Raw genomic sequence first — 12,360 nt, forward strand, 5'->3', positions numbered from 1 at the left:
TGTATCTAGGCAGTAGTATTGTGTAAAGGTGTGTACAGAACTCCAGGTTGCTGCTTTACAAATGGACTCAAGAGGAACATTTGCAATGAGTGCTATGGAAGCCCGAGTGCCCCGAGTAGAGTGCGCTCTAGGATTGAAGGGCAGTTCTCTCTTGGCAAGAGTGTAGCACAGTGTGATGCAGTTTATGATCCACTTTGAAATTGCCGATTTAGGTTCAAAGGGAGGCCCCATTAGTCTCGTTAGAACCACATTCAGGTTCCATCCAGGAGCTGGGTTTGAAATAGGGGGGATGAAGTCTTGTAACCCCTTCCATAAAGGTCTTGATCACTGGGATTTTCCACCACAAAATCCTTTTCTTGGACGTGGTGTAAGCTGAATGCGCAGCTAAGTACCTTCAGGGAATTGAAAACCAGACTGGAATCTAGTAGGTGAGTTAGGTACAGGACAATATGTGTTGGTGAGCAGTCAATGGGATTGATGCTCTTGGAATTGCACCAGATGACGAAGTGTTTCCATTTGTTGGAATAGCAATGTCTGGTGTTCGGCTTTCTTGCTTCTCTAATTATGTCCATGCATCATTGAGGAAGTTGAAGGTGTCTGATCTCTATGACCTCAGGAGCCAGGCTGCTAAGTTGAGTGCTTGCGGACATGGATGGAGTGTGTCTCCCTTGTCCTGTGACAGAATGTTGTACGGGCATGGTTGCCTCCTCGCAGGGGAGAGAACCAGGGTTGGCGGGCCCACATAGGGGCCACCAAAATCATTGCGACTGGTCCCTGGTGCATCTTGTGCACTATCTTGTTGAGTAGGGGTGTCAGGGGGCTGGGGGGAGGGGCAGGAGGGGAAGCATAGACACATTTACCTGACCATGTTATCCAGAGACCGTTCCCCTTGGAGCAGTACTGCGGGTACCTGGAGGCGTAAACTGGGCATTGTGCGTTCTCCAGAGTTGCGAACAAGTCGATCTCTGGGAAGCCCCAATCTGCAAAGAGATTGAGAACAAGGTCTTCGTGCAACAGCCACTCGTACTCTACGGCAAGTGGGAAGTCTCTGCTGAGCACGTCAGCCAGTAGATCGAGTTCCCCAGGAACGTGGTGCGACAGGAGGAACATCTTGTGTTTGAGAGCTCATTTCCATATGTTCTGAGACAGTTTGGATAGCCCTTGAGTGTGTGTACCCCCTTGTTTGTCCAGATAATACATGTTTGTGGTGCTGTCTGTTAGGACTAGGACAGTCTTTCCCTGTAGGTGGGTTTAAAAAAAAACCTTCAGGGCCTTGAGCACTGCTAGCAAGTTCAACAGGTTTATGTGGTTGGATGTTACTGCAGAGGACCAGATGCTGTGCGCCGTCTGTTGAAGGAGTGAGCCCCACCCAGTCAGAGATGCGCCTGTGGCGGGAGTGGCTTCTACTGAGGGGGTGGTGAAGGTTTTCCCCTGCAAGAGGTTTTCCCATGACCACCACTGCAGAGAGCGAACGAGGGCTGCAGAAATAACCACTACATCCTCCCATTGTCCGCTGGCTTGACGCAATTGGCTCGAGAGACACTCTTGCATGGGGCGCATGCGCAAACGTGTGTGTGTGGGACTAGATAAATGCAGGAAGCCATCCCCAACAGTAGCATGGATTTGCATACGATCAACTTGCGATTGGCTACATAGTGAGGGATCTGGAACAGCATGTTTTGAACCCTCTCATTGGAGGGCAAGACAAGCCTGTCTTTGGTCCCCAGAAATTGCCCGTCTAGGCTGGACTTTTTCTCGTTGATCGAGAATTCCAGACTGAAGGAGATCTACCATCTTCTGGGTATTTGAAAGGAATGTTCCATACAAATCCCCTGTTATTAGCCAGTCGTCGAGGTAAGGATAGACTACAATGGATTACCTGCACAGGTGAGCAGCTACTATCGCCAGTACCTTTGTAAACACTCATGGGGCTGAGGCAATGCTGAAGGGAAGGACCTTTAACCGATAAAGCTTTTCCTCCATCATGAACCTTAAGTACTTTCTATACACTGGCAACATTGAAATATGAAGTATGCATCTTTCATATCCAATGTCCATATCCATTAGAGATCGGGTCTCAGGTTTTTTCCCTTAGCTCCCGCAGAAGACAGACTGCAGAGCAATCTGCCTATGCTTAAAGCTGAGGAGTGTGCCTCTCTAAAAATCCAGCCCTAGAACCTTCACATCAAGAGCCCGACAAACATTCAGTAATTCCTAACTGCACAGCCCTTATACTCCTGCAGTGCACCCTTACAGCTGATAACAGCTATATCCAGAACTGCACGAAGCATGACCTCATCCCCGTGGCCCTAGGGGCCCTGGAAGGTTCCAAGAATCATCCAGGTGACAACAGGATCATTGTACACTCCGCAACACCCCACCACAAGTGGGAGTCAGATGCACCTCTCCGCAAACAGAATCACCGGACCATGCTCATTGGCCTGATCTAATAGCCAGCATAGCTAAGGGACTGCTTTTATGCTCAAGCCCTTTTGATCTGAATCTACTGGCAGATTCTCTTAAGAATTGGGCAGTGGACTTACTCTCTTCAAGAGCGAACGTTGACCCCCTAATAAATGAATCCTGTAAGCATATCAATGTGATCGAGGTAGCCAAATCGGATAAGGCTGTTCAAACTAGCTCGTATAAGGAGCAATTTAATCAGCAATTTAATCAGGCCACACAAACGAACCCCCGGAGTGATGAAACCCTGAAGCCTGCACAAGCTATTATGACCAGCTCTAAAAACAGTAGGATTACTTCATACAATTTTGTCATTCTGAACCTTTGTGGCTTGACAAATTTGTTTGCTGGGGGTAAGTCTAACACAGGGCGCATGGTGAGATCCTTTTTGAGCACAAGGAAGTACACTGAATAAATATGCTTGTTTACCTGATGAATCAGGACAGCTTCTATGGCGCCCTTTTCTTGAAGGAATTGCACTTATTCCAGTAGAATCTGCAAGTGTGCTGGTGACAGGCGCCTGGATGCTGGTGGACGATGTCGAGGTGGCCGGTGGAACTCGACAGTAACCGTGGGCTATGGTCTTCAGCACCCACTGGTCTGAAGTGACTCCCTCCCATGCATGAAGAAAAGATGTTAAACATCCCCCAACCGGGGAGGTATGGGAGGGGACCCGGACTGGAGAGTCATTTCTGAGCAGAGGTGTGGGAGCCTCTTGGGGTGGAGTTCCTACTCCTGCCCTTGCCTCTTCGCTGACCCCTCTGCTGGTATTGATCGGTGCCAGGTGCTCTTTGTCAGAAGGACCATGGTGAACCCCCTGTTCCATACTGATTATTTGAGGAACGGGAAAAAGATTGCCCTCGAAAGGTGCAGCGAGAGTTTCCACCCCGCTGTTGAGAAGGGCGAGCAGTGATTTGGTTAAGAGATTTGAGTCTCGTGCCTCTTTTTCACTGTTTCTAAGGCAACATCCACTGCTTTCCCCAAAAAAATGGGTCTTCCACTGGTTTATCTGTGAGGCCTGGGTTTCCGGCTTAAAATCCGAGTTCATAAACCAGGCGTGCCTTTTAAGAAGAGTACCCTGAGCCAAGGTCCGCCCACTGTCTAAGCTGCATCCAGAGTGTTCTTTAGGATGTTATGGGAGACCTGTTTCCCTTCTGAGACAACCGCCATCAGGCATGATCGTACCAGTTCTGTGACTTCCTGAGACCCTCCTGAAGTAAATTCCACTGAACATCACTATAGCCTGCAAAGAGTGTAGGGTTATTAGCAATAGTCGTGAAGTATGCCGCTGAAGTGGTGATGCGTTTTCCGAGGGCGTACCGCTTTCTATAGTCTTTGTCTAGGGGCTGTTCTAAAGTGGACAAAGGCACCACTGGCCCTCTTTCTGGTAGTATTAACTACAAGGGAATCTGGAGTGGCATGCCACCGGATGCAGAACAGATCTGAAGGGGATGGGCGGAACAGTTTTTCGACCCGAGCGGCCCTTGTCAGCGAAGGGGTTAGCAAAGAAGGTGCATTGCGCTTTTTTGATGCAACTCAACAGGGGTATAGACTGACCTGCGGGCGGTTTCTCCTTCACAAAGTCAGTATCTTGTGCAACTTCCTGCTTGGCAATCTGGAAGTGTTCTGCAGCCCTTTTGAGGATTGCATTAAATGCCATTTGGTCGTCAACAGGTGAAGCTTGTCTCTTTAGAGGCGAGGAGGGAGGATCAAGACAAAGGGCATCAGGGTCAGGCGTTGGGAGTGGGGGAAAGCCAAGGTGCTTCATCTACAGGCTGATCTTGGCCCCAATAGGGACAAGAGTCAGGTGTGTCCTGCCCAAAGGGATTATCTTGTTGGCAATAGAGATCCTCATAGACCTCTTCAGGTTCTGAGAATTCACAAACCTCTTCCGTTGTGGTTTGGGTGGAGAGTTTTTGCACTTTGGGGAAACTAGGGCAGGTATCCTCCTCCCTAGGTCTCTTAAGGGTAAAAAATGTGTCAGAAGTCTACAAACTGACAGTTTGTTCATTTAGGTCTCAAACCTCTGTTCCATTGGGATGAACCAGAGGCGTCAGGAGGCGGTAAAGGCTCTTGAGGAGAGAAGGGGTCCTGAGAAGGAGGGGCCTTGTCAGCTAAAGTCTTAGAGGAGGGACTGGGAGCCTTCTGAATATCCTGGGGGGTGGCCATTTCAGCTTATTCAATGCTGAAATAACGTTAGCAAGACTCTTGCATAGCTTTGGTGGATTTTGGGGGGGATTGAGACGCCTGTCTGCGTCGTCCAGGTTTTCGGGGCCACCGCAACCTTTGCCGCTGGCATGCCCTCAGTCGGTGCGTCGACGCTTGTGTGTTATTTAACAGAGGCGCCCTTATGTTGAGAATGCTCGGACGCATGCCGCGACAGCAGATGCGGGGAGGGCGGCCGATCGTGAAGCTCAGTAGCCGCCGTCGAAACCTTCGGTGGGTCTGTTGATGACTGTTGCTTCCTAGACATGTCCGTCGAGGGAGTCTATGGGTTTGTGTGCTTTTCTTTCTGTTGTGCCGGTGTGCCCCTGTCGCCAGGATGTAGTCTCCCCATAGCAGTACCGTTGGCCTGCCTGTCGGGCTGGACACAGGCAACTGGGAACCAGAGGGTTCCGCAGAAAGGTCTATGGCTTCCAAATCGGAGCCATGACTGCCGCTAGTATCCTTGTCACTCGAGGCGCCTGCGCTGATGGAGGTGGGGGACAAATCTCGGTCTGCTGCATGGTGTAGGCCGCCCACTGCTTCGCCCGCCAATCTTTTAGTTTCTTCGGATGAAAAAGTTGGCAAGACCTGCAGGATTGCTAGTTAAGATCATGAGGCAAACACTTGTCACACTTTCGGCGAGTGTCCTTCCACGGGTACTTTCCACTATAGAATGGATAGAACTTAAATGGAGTCCTCTCCATAGTAGAGGTAAAGGGTGGCAGCCAGACAAGAAGGGAAAAGAGGGGAAACAGAAATGCATTCTTAAATAATCAAACCCCAGGGCCCCACTCTCCCTACTATATACGCCTGGCCAGAGGGCTGAGGCTACGCGGTCGACAGCATCGGCCAAAGTACCAGTCGCCGAAAGTCATAGGCTTCTCCGGCATAGGGGTCCACAGTAGCCATCGAAGAAGGTCAAAGACTAAACGACCAACGGTCGTGGGACAAAGAAGTTATATGTTTTTTGCAATATATCTCTTACGAGCTCCGCATATGGCGACCAGCTGGTTGGGCGGAAAAAACAACTTAAGGGACCTCGACACGTGAGGGATTTTGGGTGCAGAACGCGTCACATTAGGGATAGTGTTACAAGCACGCCCATGTCGAATCCCCTTTTGAACCTCGAAAGAGATGCAATACTCAGCGATTATCACTAGATGTCAGACTATATGCACAGCTTGTGACCCTACGCTGATTAACAAGCATCAGAAATTATGTTTCAAAGCGCCCACAAGGCACCAGGGAGGGAACATGGGATAGCAGTACAATTAAATACAAAACAAAAAAAGGGGGGGGGGGGAGGGACGGCCGAGCCTACTTTTCCTTTTGAGTCTTCAGAACGTGTAAGTGCAGGAAGGAAGAGGGCAGTGGGGAAGGTGCTGTGGTGACCATGCTCGAGGGCGAGCCTCAGATTAAGTGCAAGGTTTGGTAAGTGCTAAGCAGCCAGAAGCCGTGTTGGGTGGAAAGTGCGCATCTCCAGTGCAGAGGGTGTGCCAAGACAAGTGCTGAAGGAAGACTGAGCCCCTGACCATTCACACCCAATCTACCCAGCATCTGAGGATGCATACGCGTCCAAGTCACCAATCACAGCAACTGTGGAATTCGCAGAGGGAGGGGAAGGATGAGGAAAGGAGGAGAGTGTAGGTGTTTTCGAACTTCAGAAAGGTCCTGCTCAAGATGCAGCAGGAGGGGAGGCTGTTCCAGAGGAGGGATCCAGCTGAGGAAAGCACGCGGCCTCCTGCTCTCCGTTTAACGAAATGCTTTACAAACAGAGTTGGTGCTAAAGGAGCGAAGAGGTTGAGAAGGAGAGTATTTGGATAAGAGTTGCAGATAGAGTGGTCCCGGTCACCAGACAGCCTTGTGGATGATGCAGAGGGATTTGAATTTGATCTGTGCAGCAACCAGGAGCCAATGGAGGCTTTTTAGGGCAGGAGAGATGCGGTTCCTGGGATTAAGGCCTAGGATAAGTCTTGCTGCTCTATTCTGGATTAGCTGAAGGGGACGCAGAGTGGAAGAAGGTAGATTGAGGAGGAGGCTGTTGCAATAGTCCAGCCTAGAGAGAACCAGGGCTCTGGAAACATCGAGCTTCTGGGGGAAAGTGAGAAATGGGAGAATTCCTTTGAGAAGAAAGAGTTGGAAGTGGGACTTCTTGGCAATGTCCTACTTGTGAGGGAGGAACGATAAAAGAGGGGTTAAAGAGGACTCCAAGGTTTCTAGCTTCAGAAGAAGGAGCAGGGGGAGAGCCCAAGGTGGATGGCCAGAGAAGGGAAGAAAGAGGGAGCAGGGATCCCAATGGGAAGGACCTCAGTTTTGCTGGCATCGAGGCAGGCCTCATTGGAAGCGCACCAGGCCTGGATGGCAGACGAGCAGTCAGGGATGATGGAATGTGCAAGAGGGCCAGCAGGAAGTTTGAAAAAGAGTTGTGTGTCGTCTGCATAATACTGGAAGTTGCAGAAGGAGACGAGGCATGCCAACTGTGCAAGGTAGATGTTAAAGAGCCAAGGCGAGAGGATAGATACCTGGGGGACACCACAGGTGGAGAAGGAAAGAGAAGGTGCCCCAGATGACATTGGAAGAGCGGTCAGTTAGGAAAGAAGTCAGCCATTCCAGTGCTCGTTCTGAGATACCAATGGTATCATGTAGCCTTTGTATGAGGATGGAATCGTAAGAGATCCAGTAGAATGAGAACAGCAGGGGAGTTGTAGAGTCCACAGATGCGAAAAGTTCTTCACGGGTGCTCAGAAGAGCAGTTTCCGTGCCTCTGGATGCTCTGAATCCAGATTGAGGATTGTGGAGATCACCGGCAAGTTCAGTGTGCGAGTTGAGTTTGTGCAGGGCTAGCTTTTCCAGCAGTTTCCCCAGAAACAGGATGATTGAAATGGGGCAGTAGTTGGATGGACAGGTAGGGTCTGTCGAAGGCTTTTTCAATAGTGGGCGCACAATGGAGATCCAGGTTTCAGGCGGATACTCATGACTGGGGCAAGGATGTCAGGAAGTCAAGGATGCTGGTGATTGGCGAGTAAAGATCGCTGAGAGCCTGAGGTTAAGGGGGGAGGGGGAATGAAGGTAGAGGCAAAAGGCAGCATCTGACACTCGTTTCATCGGGTGAATGTTTGAGAATGAGGTTGGCAGGGTTTTTGTGGGTGCGGTAGGAGGGCCGAAGGGACCCAGGTGGGAGGAGAGGCGAGCATGGTCTGTCCAGGAGAGAGGGGTGACCAGAGGGGGAGCAAGCGAGAGGTCGGGGTGGATAATGGCGTCCAGCCGAGTGGGTGGGCCGGAGGGGAGGATGGAGAGAGACACACAGGGGTCAATGAAAAGAGAGGATGCTGAGGCAGAAGCATCCAATTGGATGTTGAAGTCACCCAAGAGGAGGTTGAAGTGGCAGAAAGGAGGAGCATAAATCAGCCCATTCAGAAAGGAACCGGGTGGTGGCGCTTGGAGGCCGGTAGATGGTAGCAATGGTTAGAGTGGACAAGGAAGAGATGACCAACTTGGAGACCAGGCTCTCGAAGGAAGTATAGAGTTGGGTGAGTACAATGTAAGAAGGAACCCACACAGGATAGATTGGCGACCCCACCGCCAGCACAGTGAGGTTGAGGTTTGGAAATGATCTTGAAGCCGACGAGGAGGGAATCAAAAGCAGTGGCTGGGTTGGCATTGAACCAAGTCGGCAGAGGTCAGCAGTGTTTGTTGGCAGAGCAGGCGTTAAGGGGTGCCAGGTGGAGGCAGTATCTGCCTTTGAAGGTTTTCTGAGGTGGAGTACAGGGGCGTGGTACTCCGGTCAGAAGGGGGAGGGGGGCAGTGAGGCAAGAGGCAGCAGAAGGAAGAAAGTTGATGAGGGAAGGCAGGATCCGGACAAACAGTAGAAGGTTGGGTTGAGGACCCAGAACCAGGATAGTGCCAGTGTGGTAGACATTAACAATGCAGCATGAGGATGAAAAGCCAGCCAAGAGAACTTCCGACTTGAACACTGTTAATAGGAGAGGAAGTGAAAGGAGCGATAGTAGAGATGAGGTGTCCAAAGATTTGGAGAGGGGACAGAGAAGAGGATATCTGTGAAGACATCTCTGGAGGTTGCGCTGATGTAGGTGTCTGCGATGGGAAGGCCAGGGTTTGTATGCAAGATGTCTTTTGTGCTTTTTCATTCCAGCCTTATTGGGGGGGGTGGGTATAGGCGAGACTAGCAATTAGAGAAGATAGGAGAGATGGTGAGTGCCATTAGGGTGACAAAGGGAAGTTGAAAGGAGAGGGGTGACTGCACTGCCCAGCACAGTTCTGAACTAATCTCACAGGAAGCTTAGAAGTAGCAAAGACAAAGAAATAAAGTTACACATGTAAATACATTACAAATGTAAATACACAGCTAATTTCGATTTTCAATGAAAGGCCACAAAATTCAGTCAAATTAGGGAGCAGGACGTAAATACACACAGCTATTTCAGATTTTCAATGAAAGGCCACGAAAATGCAGTCAAATTAGAAGTAGGTTGAACCGAGGGATTGAAAAATTTACAAATGTTGAGGGCTTGGGATTCATTAGATACTATTGCTCGAGTTTGCGCCCTTCCCACTACGATGCTGTTGGGGTGCATTTCACAGCAAGGGGAATTCTCGCTTACTCACAGCGATACTAGGGGTATTTCTGAAGGCAGGTTGCAGCTAGATTCCTTGGCAAGTATACATTTCAGTTTGTGGGGCATTGAGAACAGCAGGGGGTAGGAGGGAACCCCCAAAGCATGGCAGAGTTACGGGGCGGTCCAAGCTGTGGATGAGATGGCTGCACTGAAGCCAAATTCGGACGACTGACACAGAGACCTTTAGGGACAGTTGAGACTAGTCAACGAGATTCAGTGGTCCCGAAGAATTACTGCTTGACAATTTGCAATCAGAGGCAGACGTCCACTACTCTGCTAACTGGAAGTGACACGCATCCCCGAGAACTAGAAGACCATGAAAAGCCCGACATAACCAAAGGCTACCTTAGAAGTCTAAGGAGATGTGAATTCACTTAGGGCTGTGACCGTCCCATAAAATGCTGTATGACTCCAATAAATGTGATCTTTTGTTTCCAAATATACACCATTTGTCCTTGCGATTCTTAGTTATGTGTAACTATTGCATGACTTATACCCTGAGTTGGGGGGTGCTGGTCAATGGGTAATGGCCCCGCTAAGTGAGCACTAGAGGGACAGCATGCATTGCGGGCCAACCTTCTGGACATCCCCCCCCCAGCGGGACTTGCACCTTGCCTTCTTCATGGGGGAGGGGCATCCATGGGCCCAGCCACATCCGGATGGGCTCCGGGAAGTAGTAAATGCCATAACTTTGTACTGTTAGTCAGCACCGTTCACCAGGATCCTGAGAAACCTACCTCGATTTCTTGCTATGGGGACATGAAAATATGCATCCTGTCAGTCTACAGAGTACACATCCAATATCATTGCTTCAGATTTTGGGAGATCTGAAGAAACGGCATTCCAGATTTCAATTTCTATCCATTTGTTGGCCAATTTGAGGTTCAGAATGGTCTCATTTGGTCAAAGGCCATTTGGAAATAGTAGAGCGCTGTTCCTCAATTTGTTGGGTTCTCCTCATATAGCAACTTTCTACAACAGTATGAACCGCTATACAAAGGCATCTCTTCAATGATGCAGTTATCCCTGCTTTTGCAGGGTTATTTGGTGGAGAGTACACAAACAAAAATGTATCCGTTCAGTACAGTATTGATCATCCAGTCTGATTTCCCACCCTGTTGATAGTCCGGTGGTTATAGGGAGATTGAAGCTTTCTTGCTTCTGCGGGCGGCAGCTTCTCACCTTTTCCTCTCATCTACTGAAGCAGCCTCTGACGGTATTGCTGCTGAATCAGTTCATGTGCTCAGAAGAGGTGTTCCTTTTTTGAGAGAAATTCAGTTTGCAGACAAACGAAAGGGAAAGCAGTTTGGTTTTGTTCCAAGCCAACTATTTTCATTCAGAATGTCTGTCTCAATCTTCAGTTCACATTAGATGACGGGCTATGGGGATAAGATTTATTGGGAATTGCCATAGAAAAGTAAAGCCATGATCTTCCGTTTGACCTCCATCTTTAAGGTAGTTATAGCCTGATAAACCAAACTACTGTTACAAGCCTGTAATAAGAATTTGCATACAGATCAGTCACATCTTTAGAAAAGATTATCGGGTTGTCTAAAAGCAGACCTCCCCCTCCCCCAATCACCTGCAGGAAGTCCTTGTAATCTACGAAGCTGTGGCACGAGTACCACAGGCGCCCCCGGAAGTGCCTCCATAAGTGCCTGTGAGAAAGCCTGGAGGGACCGCTGTGCGCTTCCTACCACGGCTCAACCTAACTGTTGAACTTGCACTACGACGGTGCGTTTATTTACGGAGACTTGGCATCAGTCAAGCTTCCCCCTTTGCTTGGACTTTCCCATTACATACTGAAATTTAACGTAAAGGGACTACTTAATTTTGCATTTTTTTCTTCACCTTTTAGTTATGTTGTGGGTCTGCCCCCATTCGGCACTCTTCCCATTTCAGGCACGGGCACGCGCCCCTGCACGTCCACCCCCGGAAGTGCCTGTTGAGCCTGTTCGGCTCTGGGAGGCGTCGGGCCACCAACGCCGAGTCCACCACATTGGCTGACTGTTTCCATTTGCGTTCGTTTTGCAGTGGCGACGGTCTTTGGCTGCAGTGCTAGCAGGTGAACGACGGACAGTACTGGTGCTCCCGGTGTCGGTGCCCCGCGTCGCACAGAGGTATGTGCACTATACGGAAAAGCTTGTATTGCATAGCTCTATAATTTGTTTTTCATGAATTGTGACTGTCTTTGGGCTAGGCTTTATAAGCAAACAGATGAACAAGTTACTTACCAACTGTAACGTTCTTTCGACTGAATGTTCCTTCAGAAAAGAAGCAGCAAAGCTGGTAGACAGGATATCTAAGAAGAGGAATACGTGGGAGGACACAATCCATTTTGACACAATCCATTTGGGACAGTCACAGCCCTTCTTTAAAGTAAGCTCTTTTGCCAGACCGCACTGGTCGTGCTAGTATTAGTGCACAATAAAATATGTAAGGCGAAGACCGACTACGCTTCAATCTGCCCAAATATCACAATGGTCAGGGGATTATGCAGTGGCAAGCGCGTGATTAGACCGGAAAATGATACTGAGATGGAGGTGGTGAAAACCTCCCTTCCTCCCTCATCTGTTCACATGCAGTGCCAGAGCCTAATACCCAAATCTCCTTGCCTCCTACAGTCCCGCACAGGGTCATCGGTATCTGAATTACCTCAAGTAGGGCAGGACGAAGAAATTATGCTCAAGCCGACGCCATGACAACTATTATTGTGCAATCACACACTCCGCCCTGCCCTCAGGGCACAACTACAAACTATTCACTGAATGAGGTGGAAGATGCACAGGACTTTAAAGAAGTCCATCTTAACTCGATTCATATTTCAAATTAACCCAGACACGCTCTTGCATCTGAACGGTTTAATAATCACATCTCTGATGTCTTTATCCTAGCCCTTGCAGTCCAAGCTGAGCTGGGTAAGTGCATAAGAGTATCGCTTGGCCCGGCGACGCCTATCTCCCTTCTAACCCCAAACATAGATGAAGTTAGTTTGTTTAATCCACCATTTCCCAGGTGTCCAGATTTCAATACACAACAAGAAACACTTCCTAGG

The 12,360-nt window shown here is 49.3% G+C and overlaps 1 protein-coding gene across 3 annotated transcripts in view; it reads right to left on the bottom strand.

The window, feature by feature from the left end:
* The window catches only part of CREBL2 (cAMP responsive element binding protein like 2), a 357,999-nt gene that overhangs the window by 3,291 nt on the left and 342,348 nt on the right, over window positions 1–12,360 (bottom strand). The gene's annotated exons all lie outside the window — the stretch shown is intronic.

Source organism: Ambystoma mexicanum, chromosome 12 (assembly GCF_040938575.1).
Source record: "Ambystoma mexicanum isolate Mex_15411 chromosome 12, UKY_AmexF1_1, whole genome shotgun sequence".
NCBI classification, from domain to species: domain Eukaryota; kingdom Metazoa; phylum Chordata; class Amphibia; order Caudata; family Ambystomatidae; genus Ambystoma; species Ambystoma mexicanum.